Source organism: Octodon degus, unplaced genomic scaffold (genome assembly GCF_000260255.1).
Source record: "Octodon degus isolate 3935 unplaced genomic scaffold, OctDeg1.0 scaffold00254, whole genome shotgun sequence".
Lineage (NCBI taxonomy): Eukaryota > Metazoa > Chordata > Mammalia > Rodentia > Octodontidae > Octodon > Octodon degus.
In genome coordinates this window covers 177839-188361 of record NW_004524830.1, presented here as the reverse complement: position 1 = coordinate 188361, position 10523 = coordinate 177839, and the positions used below count along the sequence as shown (strand labels likewise).

Sequence of the window (10523 nt, the reverse complement as noted above, 5' to 3'; positions counted from 1 at the left end):
GTACAACGTGGCCAGCTCCCTTACCTCCTTGTTATCTCAGTCTTAGACAGCAGGAAGGATCGTGCAGGGCATCACCAGGCCTGGGCAGGGGAAGGAGTGCCTGTCTCCTGAATCTGAGCACAGTCCCCAGAAGCAGGAGATCCTGCAAGTCTAGAACCCAGGCATCAAAACCCACAGGAGAGGGGCATGGAGGCACACACCTGCAATCACACTACTCAGAAGCAGTGGGATTGTGTTAATGTGGAGACCAGCCTGGGTTTAAATTAAGCTGAAGGCCAGTTCTCAATGAACTGCATAGTGAGACCCTGTCTCAAAAAGACAAGAAAGAAGGAGCACGTAGTTGTATTTATAAAACTGGAAAAAGACCTAGCATGTGGCAGCTCAGCATAAATTCCTCTATGCTTTAGTACATTTCTACCTGGGTGTACCTCTTCCTGCCCCAATACCCTGGCTTCTATCTCTTTGGTCCAGTACTGCTCTACCCTTAAGGCACATCCATGTGGTTTGGGTTATCATAGGTTTTTAGTACATCATTCACCCTTGTTATCCCCCAGAAGTATAATAGTTGATGTTGTGCTTCTGTTGAGGAGATTTCTAGGGAAACTGCAGGGCTTAGTGTTGGTAATACTCTGGGAAGAGGGGAGTCTCCTTTCCAGTAAGGTTGTAGAAAATTAGTCCATTTTCTCAAGTTTGTGCAGTAGATTAGCTTCTGAATTTCAGTTTCTTTTTCAGACATTCCTGACAGTCTACTGTGTACTGATATACGGACAGTGAAGATTTGCAGAAAATCCTGTGGGACAGGACTTGTGCAATCCTAGACACGTTCACATGTGACTTACTGTTTACCAGGTTCTTCCTTACCATGGAAATACCAGTGAAACGGTGTACATATGAGACACTTTGAGGTAGGAAATGCAACCTGCCTTACAAGGCTTTGACCTTCTTCACAGAAACTGAGTTTCATTCGTCTCAGTGGACTCTTTAAGAACTGAAAAATTCATATTTAAAACTTTGTGAATAAAAGTAAGAGGGAGAAGCTGGGTGCCGTGGCACACGCCTGTAACCCCAGTACTCTGGATGCTGAGAAGGAGGAATCCTTGGGAATTCAAGACCAGCCTGGGCTACAAAGTGCAACTTAGACCACTCTCAGGCCGCCACGAGGAGGTCCCAAAGCCCATGTGTTCTCATGTCTTCACAGGCACATCTGAAGGGCAGCTGTGAGTTGTAGGAATCCTCTGTCCTGAGCAGGAAGCCCATTGAAGACACCGGAAGAAAGCAATGCCTTTTTTTCTCGTCAGTGTGTTGCAGGTCAGGCCTTTCAGAAGCACCTTCTATTTAGAATGTGCACAATTTTACTGTTTTGGTTTCATGTTCTCTCTTAGCACAGGCTTTTTTTTCCAGCTAATATGTTTACATTAATTCTCAGGATGCTCAGTTAATGTTTTCTGGGTTTTTGTTGTTGTTGTCTTCTTTGTGAGACAGGGTCTCGCTCTGCAGTTCAAGCTGGCCTTGTGTTCATGTTATAGCCCAGACTGGTCGGGAACACACAAGGATCCTCCTGCCTCAGCCTCCCCTCTCAGGGATGGAATTATAGGCCTGCCCACCAACCAGATTTTAGTTAACTCTTTCAAATGTTTCCCCACTACATTCAGAACCTCCTCTCCACTCTTTTATTGAAGTCCTTTGCTACCACAGGTCATTCTTGGGCTGCAAAAGTAACCTTCATTACTGAAAATGATTCCTTTCTGACAGTGAGCAGGGGAAAGTGATGGTATCTGGACTTCCACTGGGAGCGTGGAGGGCTCTTTGGATATTGCTAAGAAAGGAAGCGTGCAGTGTTTTCATTCTTTCTCTGTCCTCCCAGCAGCTGTGCACATGCAAGAAAGAATAAAATTCACTGTGCGAGTGACTTGGGAGGTCCTGAAAAGGGAAGCTAATTACAAGAGTCGCTCTCCTTACTTTCTGAGAAGTCACAGACTACAGAAGAAGTGCACACATTGAATTTCACATGACACTTTTTACCAGTACATTTGAGACTGATTTGCTTGCTTGGTTTTTGCCACTAATGTCCCAGCAACTCTGTGTACTGACACTTGATTCCTATTTTTCCTCTTGTGGCTGACTTACCTTCACTGTTTTGGTGAAAGAGCTGTCAGGTAGGTTTACAGGATGCAGGTAATTACTTGCCTCTTTATCAGTAATTATTTGGCAGAAATTATCAAATAACCTGCATGAACTATCTTTTTAAAAATGTTTATGGGTTAATGTTATGCTAATAAGATTGTAGGAAGAGTCTTACGATCTTTACAATCAACTAAGAAAGAACCATAGGAATACCTCCTGAGATCAGTCTCTCTTTTTGGAAGTTGAAAGTTTTATTTCACAGTTGTCTTTAAAACTGCAAAGACACTATTTTCTTCATATAAAAACATTGGTATACCTATACTTTTTAGAAAATGATTATATAGAACCCCTTAAAGAAAACTGCACCTCATTTTATGGTTTCAGGGAGGTTGGTTGGAAAAAACATATCTGGATGATTCCTAAAACATACCACTCCTTACCCTGCATCTTTTGGCTCAAAGTATAGTTTACCGTCATCAGTATGTGTTCCTGCATTCCTCCATAGTAGATGCTACACACAGAGGCTGGTTTATTAATGCTCCATTGGTGCATCAGCTTTTTCTGCAGGTTCATTCGCAGGTTGCGCAGGCTGTGACTTTCTCTGGGGCCTTTCTTGAAGACTTTCCAGGAATGGAGACACGTCACCATCATCATAGATTGTGAACTCCAAGTCTTTACCAACAATTCCAATGGAAACATTCTTATTCGTCAGGTGCTGTTCTGCAGGAAGTGTCTCTCTTAAGGCAAGCAGGCCATGTTTAACCAGTTCATTTAAATTGCACTCCATAAATTCAGACATATGTCTCTCCAAGTAAGTACGAGCTGACTGAGAACAGGCTCCAATAGACATAGCTCTGCAGTCAAAATAGTTGGCAGATGGACAGGTCTGGAAAATGTGAGGGCCCATATCATCGGAACCAGCAATAACCAGACCAACACCATATGTTCTCTGGCCATACCATCTTTGAGCTCACCCAGCACCTTATTAATGGGTTCTTTACTTTTTCCGAATATAGCTTCATATAATTTAGTTTTATTTGTTTTTCATTTCTTTCCCACTGATGCCTTTTGGAGAAGGTTGTGGGGCATTGGGATTTGAAGTGCATTTTATTATCTGTGGCCCCATATTTTTATGTGCTGAGGGTTGAGGATTAATCATGCGACTCTGGAGGATTGCGACCATTGACCTGTGCATCTCAATCTATGTGCAGGAACCATCCATAACGTTGGCACCGAGTCCTTCAGGGAAGTCGCTTACGTGCCACTTTGATACAAAGGAGGAAGATGCACGTGGAGTCGATTCTATCTGTGATGAAAAGCTTTGCGCTCTGCAAACCTTTCTGAGGAAGTTTCATGAGGTCCACAGAGAATGAGCTCCTTTGGGTTTGTATACAAAATTGGATAATCAACAGAAGAATGAAACAGCTTGCCAGAGAAGACCACAAACAGGCTGATCTAACGCTCAATACAGAATCACGCCCACGGTGACTACAATGAGCCCTCCTCTCTTCTTGTCTTGGCCGTGACTTTTCACACGCTTGACACCCCTCTTCCTGTCTCCTCGGGGCCTCTAGAGTTGACCTTATATTTCCCCACCATGCTGAGGAAAACTCTGGACTAGATTATAACAGGACCGCTAGTATCCCCAAACTACTCCCTTTCGTGTTCCCTATGCCATGACCAGAGGCTAGTGGATCGCCTCTCTTTTCAGTCCTCCACTACAGCCTTTCTTTTCTTTGCAAAATGTCACTTTTCCTCAGGGATTTTCTAAGTGCCAAAGCCCTGTCTCCACTTCAAGCCTTGGATTCCACTCCAAGAAAAGCAATGACCAGACACTGAGGTCTGCTCTGCTCAAACTCCTGCCTTGCACTCTTTCCTTTCTTTTTTTGTTAAAATATAATATGCAGTTCTTTATTAGTAGCCAGTTGCACTTTTATGGTATGGAAGATGTAGAAGTGCCTCAGAGCTTCGACATCTGATTCCAATGATATCCAAAGACTCCAATAACAGACACACTCTACTCTTTTCTATATCCATTACTGGAGAATCCCTCCAGGAAAATATTTATCCTGAAGGAAAATCTCATTAAGAAACATTACTGAATACTCCTGGATATTTTGGCATATGAAAAATGGAAATACTATTATTCACCAGTTAGCTTTGCTTTCTAGGTAACTTTTAACATGAGATATTCACAGAGCTAGTGTTTGGGTATTAAATTTCATAGTTAGAAATGAGCATAAACTCACTGATATTGAGACTATGAAAACTCTCAACAAAAGTATTAGTTATAAGGCACTGGATTATATTAAAGTATCTCTGGTTTCTGTCCTGGCCTGTCAATACTTATCAGTACCATGTTAACGGAAGTTAGCAAGAGATTTCTTCTGCAAATCTTACCAATTTCTTATATCTTATTGGAAAGTTATACTTCTTAGAAGGATAAATTACAAATTGATAACATATTTTCCAATTTACATCAGTGCTTTTTTAATTTTATTTTAGGGAAGCATCTACAGGGTGTTCAGGGTCTCACTACTAGATTGGACTTTTAGTGAAATGCCTGTTTGCAGCTTCCCAAGAGCTCAAATTACAGACTCATGCCACAAATTCTTCCAATCAGGATATCACAACTTCATTTATTGAAGTTGTTTACCTCCTTTTGGGGATAACAACTATGTTTTATTTATTTTTACACTCCCATGAGGATAGTCCAATACAAATAAATAATTATTTGATTTTTTCAAATTATTTGGAAAATCAAATAATTTAAAAGGACAAGAAGGTACTAAAAAGGAGTGTTCTCCTTTGATTCATTCCCACCGCAACGAGAAGTGAGCGATGGCCCAGAGAAGCATGACCTCCCTTATGTTCTCTGTCTGAGATGTGTCCTGAGTGATGGGCTAGTGTGCCTGTCCTGCCTGGGAGGTCAAATGTGAAATGACAGGGCAAGCGGAGGCTCAGGGACACTTGCCTCCTTCCTCCTTCAACTGGCCACTCACTGGTGACTGCATTCCCTTCAGGGTGTGCTGCAGAGTGTCCTGACCTAGCATCACCTGTAGAGAGACAGGGTACGTTTCCCAGGCCAGGCAGGAGAGACAAGTGTGAGCTTGTCCCTTCCCTCAAGGATCCTACACTACAGCAGGAGGTAAAATGGAGTGCCTATTAATGTGATGGAAATGAAATATGTCGTTGCACAAGTATAAAATCCTGTGCTTTACCACTATGGCCAAATGGATTTACTAATCCTTGCTGCAAAAGTCCCAATGTTTTACAGACAAAATCTGCCATGGCAGGGGCTGGGGAGATGGCTCAGTAGAATAAGCGCTTCCCTGGCAAGCGCAAGGGCCTGAGTTCAATCCGTGGTTCCAGAAAAAAAAATCCACCTTGGCAGCTTCCTGCTCCAAATGGCCTCATCCCTGAAGGCCTGTTTCCATTCATCAGGAAGGGAATGGAAGAGACAGTGCTTTAGATGCCGTTACCAGTGACTTAATTTTGACAGAAACATCTATATCTGGGTATCTATGCTAAAATAAAGCTGGTAGGAAGGCTGTTCCCCAGGACATGCTTCAAGCAAAAAGTAAAGGTTCGCTTGAGTTTTATTTTTATACAGGAATGCCAGTCTTTTGACCGAGGCTAGTTCTTCGTGACTGTTAATTGTTCAAATGCTCGTGTCCATCACCATGGCAGCGTGGAGGTTTCAACGCAGATTGTGTGCAGGGGCACGGCTCCACTACGTAACGGGACAGAGCTACAAGGACTAGGAGCTCAACCTCACCTCCAGAGTTTAATGCAGTCTCGCCCTAAAACTGCAAAACTGAAACGCTTGTAAAATCTAATTATAAAAAGCAAATAATAGTTTATCCTTCACAACAGCTTTCCCAGAAAAATGAATGTGTTAAATTAACAAGCAGCTATGCATTTACTTAAATGACCTTAGCAATTCAAACAACTTATGAATGTGAGAGAAAAAAAAGTACATTATTTCAAAATAAATGAGGAAGAACATCTCCAAAACATTAAAATAGGACACTGAACATGTAACTCTCCGGTGTCTTAACTGACACGATAATAAGGAAAAGCCCTCGTCCGCAGGTGATCACAAGAGTGCAGCCTCTTCCTGTTCAACAGAAGGGTGCCTTTCTCTTTCGACCATGTTCTTGGCATAGGGCTGTGGTGCCCAAGAACTGTGCTCCTCACTCTGATCCTTCTGCTTAGAGGCAGTGAGAATGCTCAATCAATATTTGATCTAGTTTAAAAACAGCCCTTGAGATCATCTCTACTGAAGATTCAAAACTACTTTCCACAAAATAAGACAAGACTTGGTCATCACACCCAGGCATAGCACACAAGTCTGTATTCAGCATTATTTTCAAATTTTGAAAATATGCAGTTTCCATTACAAATTGAGGTGATAAGGGCTTGCCAAAAAGCTTAGTGGAGTAAAGTGCCTACCAGCAGGTGCAGGGGCCGGGGGCTCGATCCTCAGGCCTGCTGTGCTGGGACAGCCCCCAGGGTGGGTTGAGATAGTAACTGAGACTGGGTGTATGGCATGGGCCTGTAATCCCTGCTCTTGGGAGGCTGTAAACAGGTGGATCACTATGAGTCTAATCTAGTAGTGAGACTCTGAACACCCTGTAAACCCTTCCCTAAAACACACACACACACACACACACACACACACACACACGCACGCAGGTGATACACAGCTGGTGGCCAGGGTGCGAGTCTCCACAGCCACTGCACTGTCCTGCCTCACCCCCAGGCCCCTGGGCCCCCACACGGACTCCCAGGAGGCAGCAATCAGCACGGTATTAAGGACTGGACACTGCTCTGGTTACAGCTCCAGCGCTCGGCAGCCGTGGCCTGCTGCTCCGCAGGCTCCTCTTCTGTGGGAATACTATGCGAAGGACATGGGCTCGGGCAGGCGATGTGCTGAGCACCCACGCAAAGGCCTGCACGTGCTCTGACGCGCCAGGGGTGTCACTATTGCCACAGCTCTGGCTGAGCAGCTGCTCTCACCATCAGCAGAATGCAGCAGAGCGACTCGTGCATCTGGAAGAGAAGTTCTGCACTGCAGCCTGGACGGTGCAACTGCAGGTCTCAGAGTCCGACTGGGACCCAGCACGGCCAGTTTCTAACTTTGACAAGTACTGTGAACAATTTATTTATCCACAGTGTAGTGTCCAGATACAAAAGAGGACTATAATATCCATGAGGCTGTCAGTGACTTTAGCATGAAGTTCGTGTAGAGGGTGCATAACAAACATCGTTTCTAGTTATCCTTGGTGCCTCAAACAAGAACGCTACTGCTAGTAATAATAACAGGTCGTGATCAGCCAAACGCTCATTAGCCTACATATATGCACATTCAATATATATTCTAGGTGCAGCAGGAATAGGAAAAGAAACCCAAAAGTCCTTGCGAGCCTGGAAAGGACAAAGCTCAGTGAGTGCCACAGTCCAGAAGGGCCCAGAAAAGGAGCACAGTTCTTCCACATGACATCCCTCACAGCAAATTTAATTGCATTGATTTAAAACGAGGACACTGAGACATAGAGTAGGTAAGCAACACTTTGGCTCCATAGTCCAGAGTCATGATTTCAACCAGGTAATGCTCCTGACTGCAGTACTTTGCTATGCTGCCTGGGAAGAAACATTCACAAAGGAAAGTGCTTGTTGGAAATGAACTTCCTGAAAAGCATCAATCACTTTGATTGTGTTTCCACAGACTGTGGAAATCTCTTGTACAAGGTACAGAGGACAAGCATGGGAAGAGGTGGAGAAGGGGAGGAAACGTCTCTTCTCTGAGTCTCGCAGAGGCTGTCCAAGCAGAACTTCAACAAGAGTGTCCTGGACATTTAAAATCCACTGAATTTGAATAGCAGCCACGAATCCAGAGTCACGGGGTACACTACCATCTTTTGAATGCACGGAGCAGAAGCTTCTGGTAGCTTTCACCTTCTAACAGTACCAGGAGGAACTGTGAGGCGGCAGGGACAGACCACAGTCCTGAGGAATCTGACTGAGGGCCAAGGTACTGGCAGTGGCTCTCTAGGCCTGGGGCTCAGACACGCTGGGTTACCCATAACCTTCCTATTCAGTAGCTAGTGTGTAGCTCTGTAGTTTCTGCTTGAACTTTAGGCCATGTAAGGTCAATGATGCCCCCTTTAGTTTATGACTGGTTGACTGGAAAGTCATATTAATACTTCACTGTCTCTGAAGCCTCACCATATGAAATCCACTCCAAACATTTTTAAATTGGGGCCAACTGCATGTTGAATGTATAGGTTTCTACCACATTTTTCTTGTGAGTGATTTATGGCCCTTTCCTTACTCTCTGGGTTTAGTTTCTAGCTGGTCTTCCAACTCTTGACTCTTCTAGATATATTTAGTGGATGGCTCCCAACAAAATATTCTAAGTAATCGAAACCTGAGATAATGTAAAAAAAAAAAAAAAAAAAAAAGGACAGGGAAGGAACATGGCAGGGAAAAGGAGGGGCTATGCAACAAAAGAGGCGCTGTGGTTTGGCTAGTACATGATCCCCTAAAGCCAGGGTGCTCGAGGCTTGGTCAACAGACTCGGGTGCTATCATGAGGAGGTAAAACCTCTAGGAAGTCGACCCAGAAGAAGACACCTGGATCCTCAGGGATGTGTCCTTGCAGGCGAGAGTGAGACACTGGTCTCTCTCTTTGCCAGCTGCCAGGAAGTGATCCGTGTCTTCCACCATGACTTTCACCTACACTAAAAGCAAGGATGCCCAACAGTCGTAGACTTGAGGCCTGGCACCACACACCAAAGTAAGTCTTCCCTCAAGTAAGTCTTCCCTTTTACAAACTCATTTTCTCAAGAATTTGTCACAGCAAGAAAACACAGTCAAAACGAAAGGGAAACAAAAAGATATCATCACCTTTTATTGACTGCACATTTTTAAAAAATCTATGAAATTGACAAATATCAGTCCATGTACTAATGTATTTCTTTGGTGGGGTGTGAGAGAAATTGGTACTACTGGACAAGACTAGTGAAAGTACAACCTGCTGAGGTGGGGAGATAGCTCAGCAGAATAAGCATTTGCTTGGCAAAAGCATGGGCCAGAGTTCAATCCCTGGTCCTGCAAAAAAACAAAAACAAAAACAAAAACAAAAAAACTACAACCTACTATAGAGGTACAATTTGTCACCATTGATTCCGTCTTAAATGCACCTATCTTTTCAATTCACCATTCTACTTTTGGGGCTAAACCTGGGTGCTATCTCTGGGTACACCTAAAAGTACCCAAATTCTGAGTACTTCTCTATTTCAGAATAGATGGGAAACAATGGGTTTCATAATAACCATGGGATCCATGAATTGCGTGTCAGCTAAATCTGCCTTAATTAAAAAGCACTAGGAGATCATAGTTGTTCCTACCTTTAGATCTTTTGGTGGCACTAGATCAGGAAGCTGCAGAGGTGGCTGTTAGGTTTTGTGGAATTCAAGAGTGAGGATTATTGGACCAATGTTCAAGCTGTATTGTAAGAATAGTCTATGTATTGCGGGGGCAGCGAGGTATTTCAGTGGACTAAGCGCTTACTTTGGCAATCGCAGGGAGCAGGGTTTGATCCCCTGGCTCCCAATGGCATGTTGGTCCCACCCCCGGGACCCACTGAGCAGGTGATGGAGTCTGGGCATGGTGGCACACGCCTATAATTCTAGTGCTGTGGAGGCTGAAGAGCAGGAGGATCACTAGGAGTGTAAGCTGCATAGTGAGACCCTGTATCAAATACATAAATAAAAATAAAAAAGAAAGAAAAAACAATAGGCTAGGGCTAAGAAAGGGACTTATGGGATCCGATTTCTACCAAAAATACTGTCTCTGAACATGAACCTTTCACGCTTCTTCTTTCCTCATCTGTGAAAGATGAAAGTGAACCGGCCGTGCATGCGCTTCCCATTGACAGCTCCATCTGCACTACCACTCCCCTGAGCCGAGCCTCAATCTGCCCACACAAAGGAAAGAGAAATGGGAACACTTAGGTGAGCTCCTACCAACTGTCTGGCGCTGTGCTTGTCCACTGCTTCTCTTACTGCCGTCCACAAGTCCACCATGTAGTCCTGTTATCTTCTTTTGCAGGCTAGGACCCGGACAGTCAGAGGAGCTTAGCAGCTTTTCAAGATTCAAGGTCAGCGAGTCACAGAGCAAGGAATAAAGCTCAGCTGCTTCCAACTCCGAAGCCGGGCTCTTTGTTCTAAACTCTGTTTTCTTCACACCCAGGAACCTAGAGCTAAAGAAAATCTTTTTCTTGTCCTGGCATTGTGTTTATCAAAACATCAGTGAGTACAAAACACAGAAACATTTTCAAAGGAATATAAAGCTGAAAAGTAAACATAAGTTTGGTATTGAAAGGATTAAATA

General features: G+C 43.9%; 2 long non-coding RNA genes across 2 annotated transcripts in view; one reads left to right on the top strand and one right to left on the bottom strand.

The window, feature by feature from the left end:
- Window positions 1-226: 226 nt before the first annotated feature.
- LOC111813995 overlaps window positions 227-10523 on the bottom strand; it is a 19185-nt gene continuing 8888 nt past the window's right edge. Inside the window, exon 3 of the long non-coding RNA XR_002819094.1 lies at window positions 227-305. This is a non-coding gene — a long non-coding RNA (uncharacterized LOC111813995). The remainder of the gene's footprint in view (window positions 306-10523) is intronic.
- LOC111813996 lies at window positions 2872-4011 on the top strand. Its single transcript, XR_002819095.1, has 2 exons — window positions 2872-2935; window positions 3336-4011. It is a non-coding gene; the product is annotated as an uncharacterized LOC111813996 (long non-coding RNA).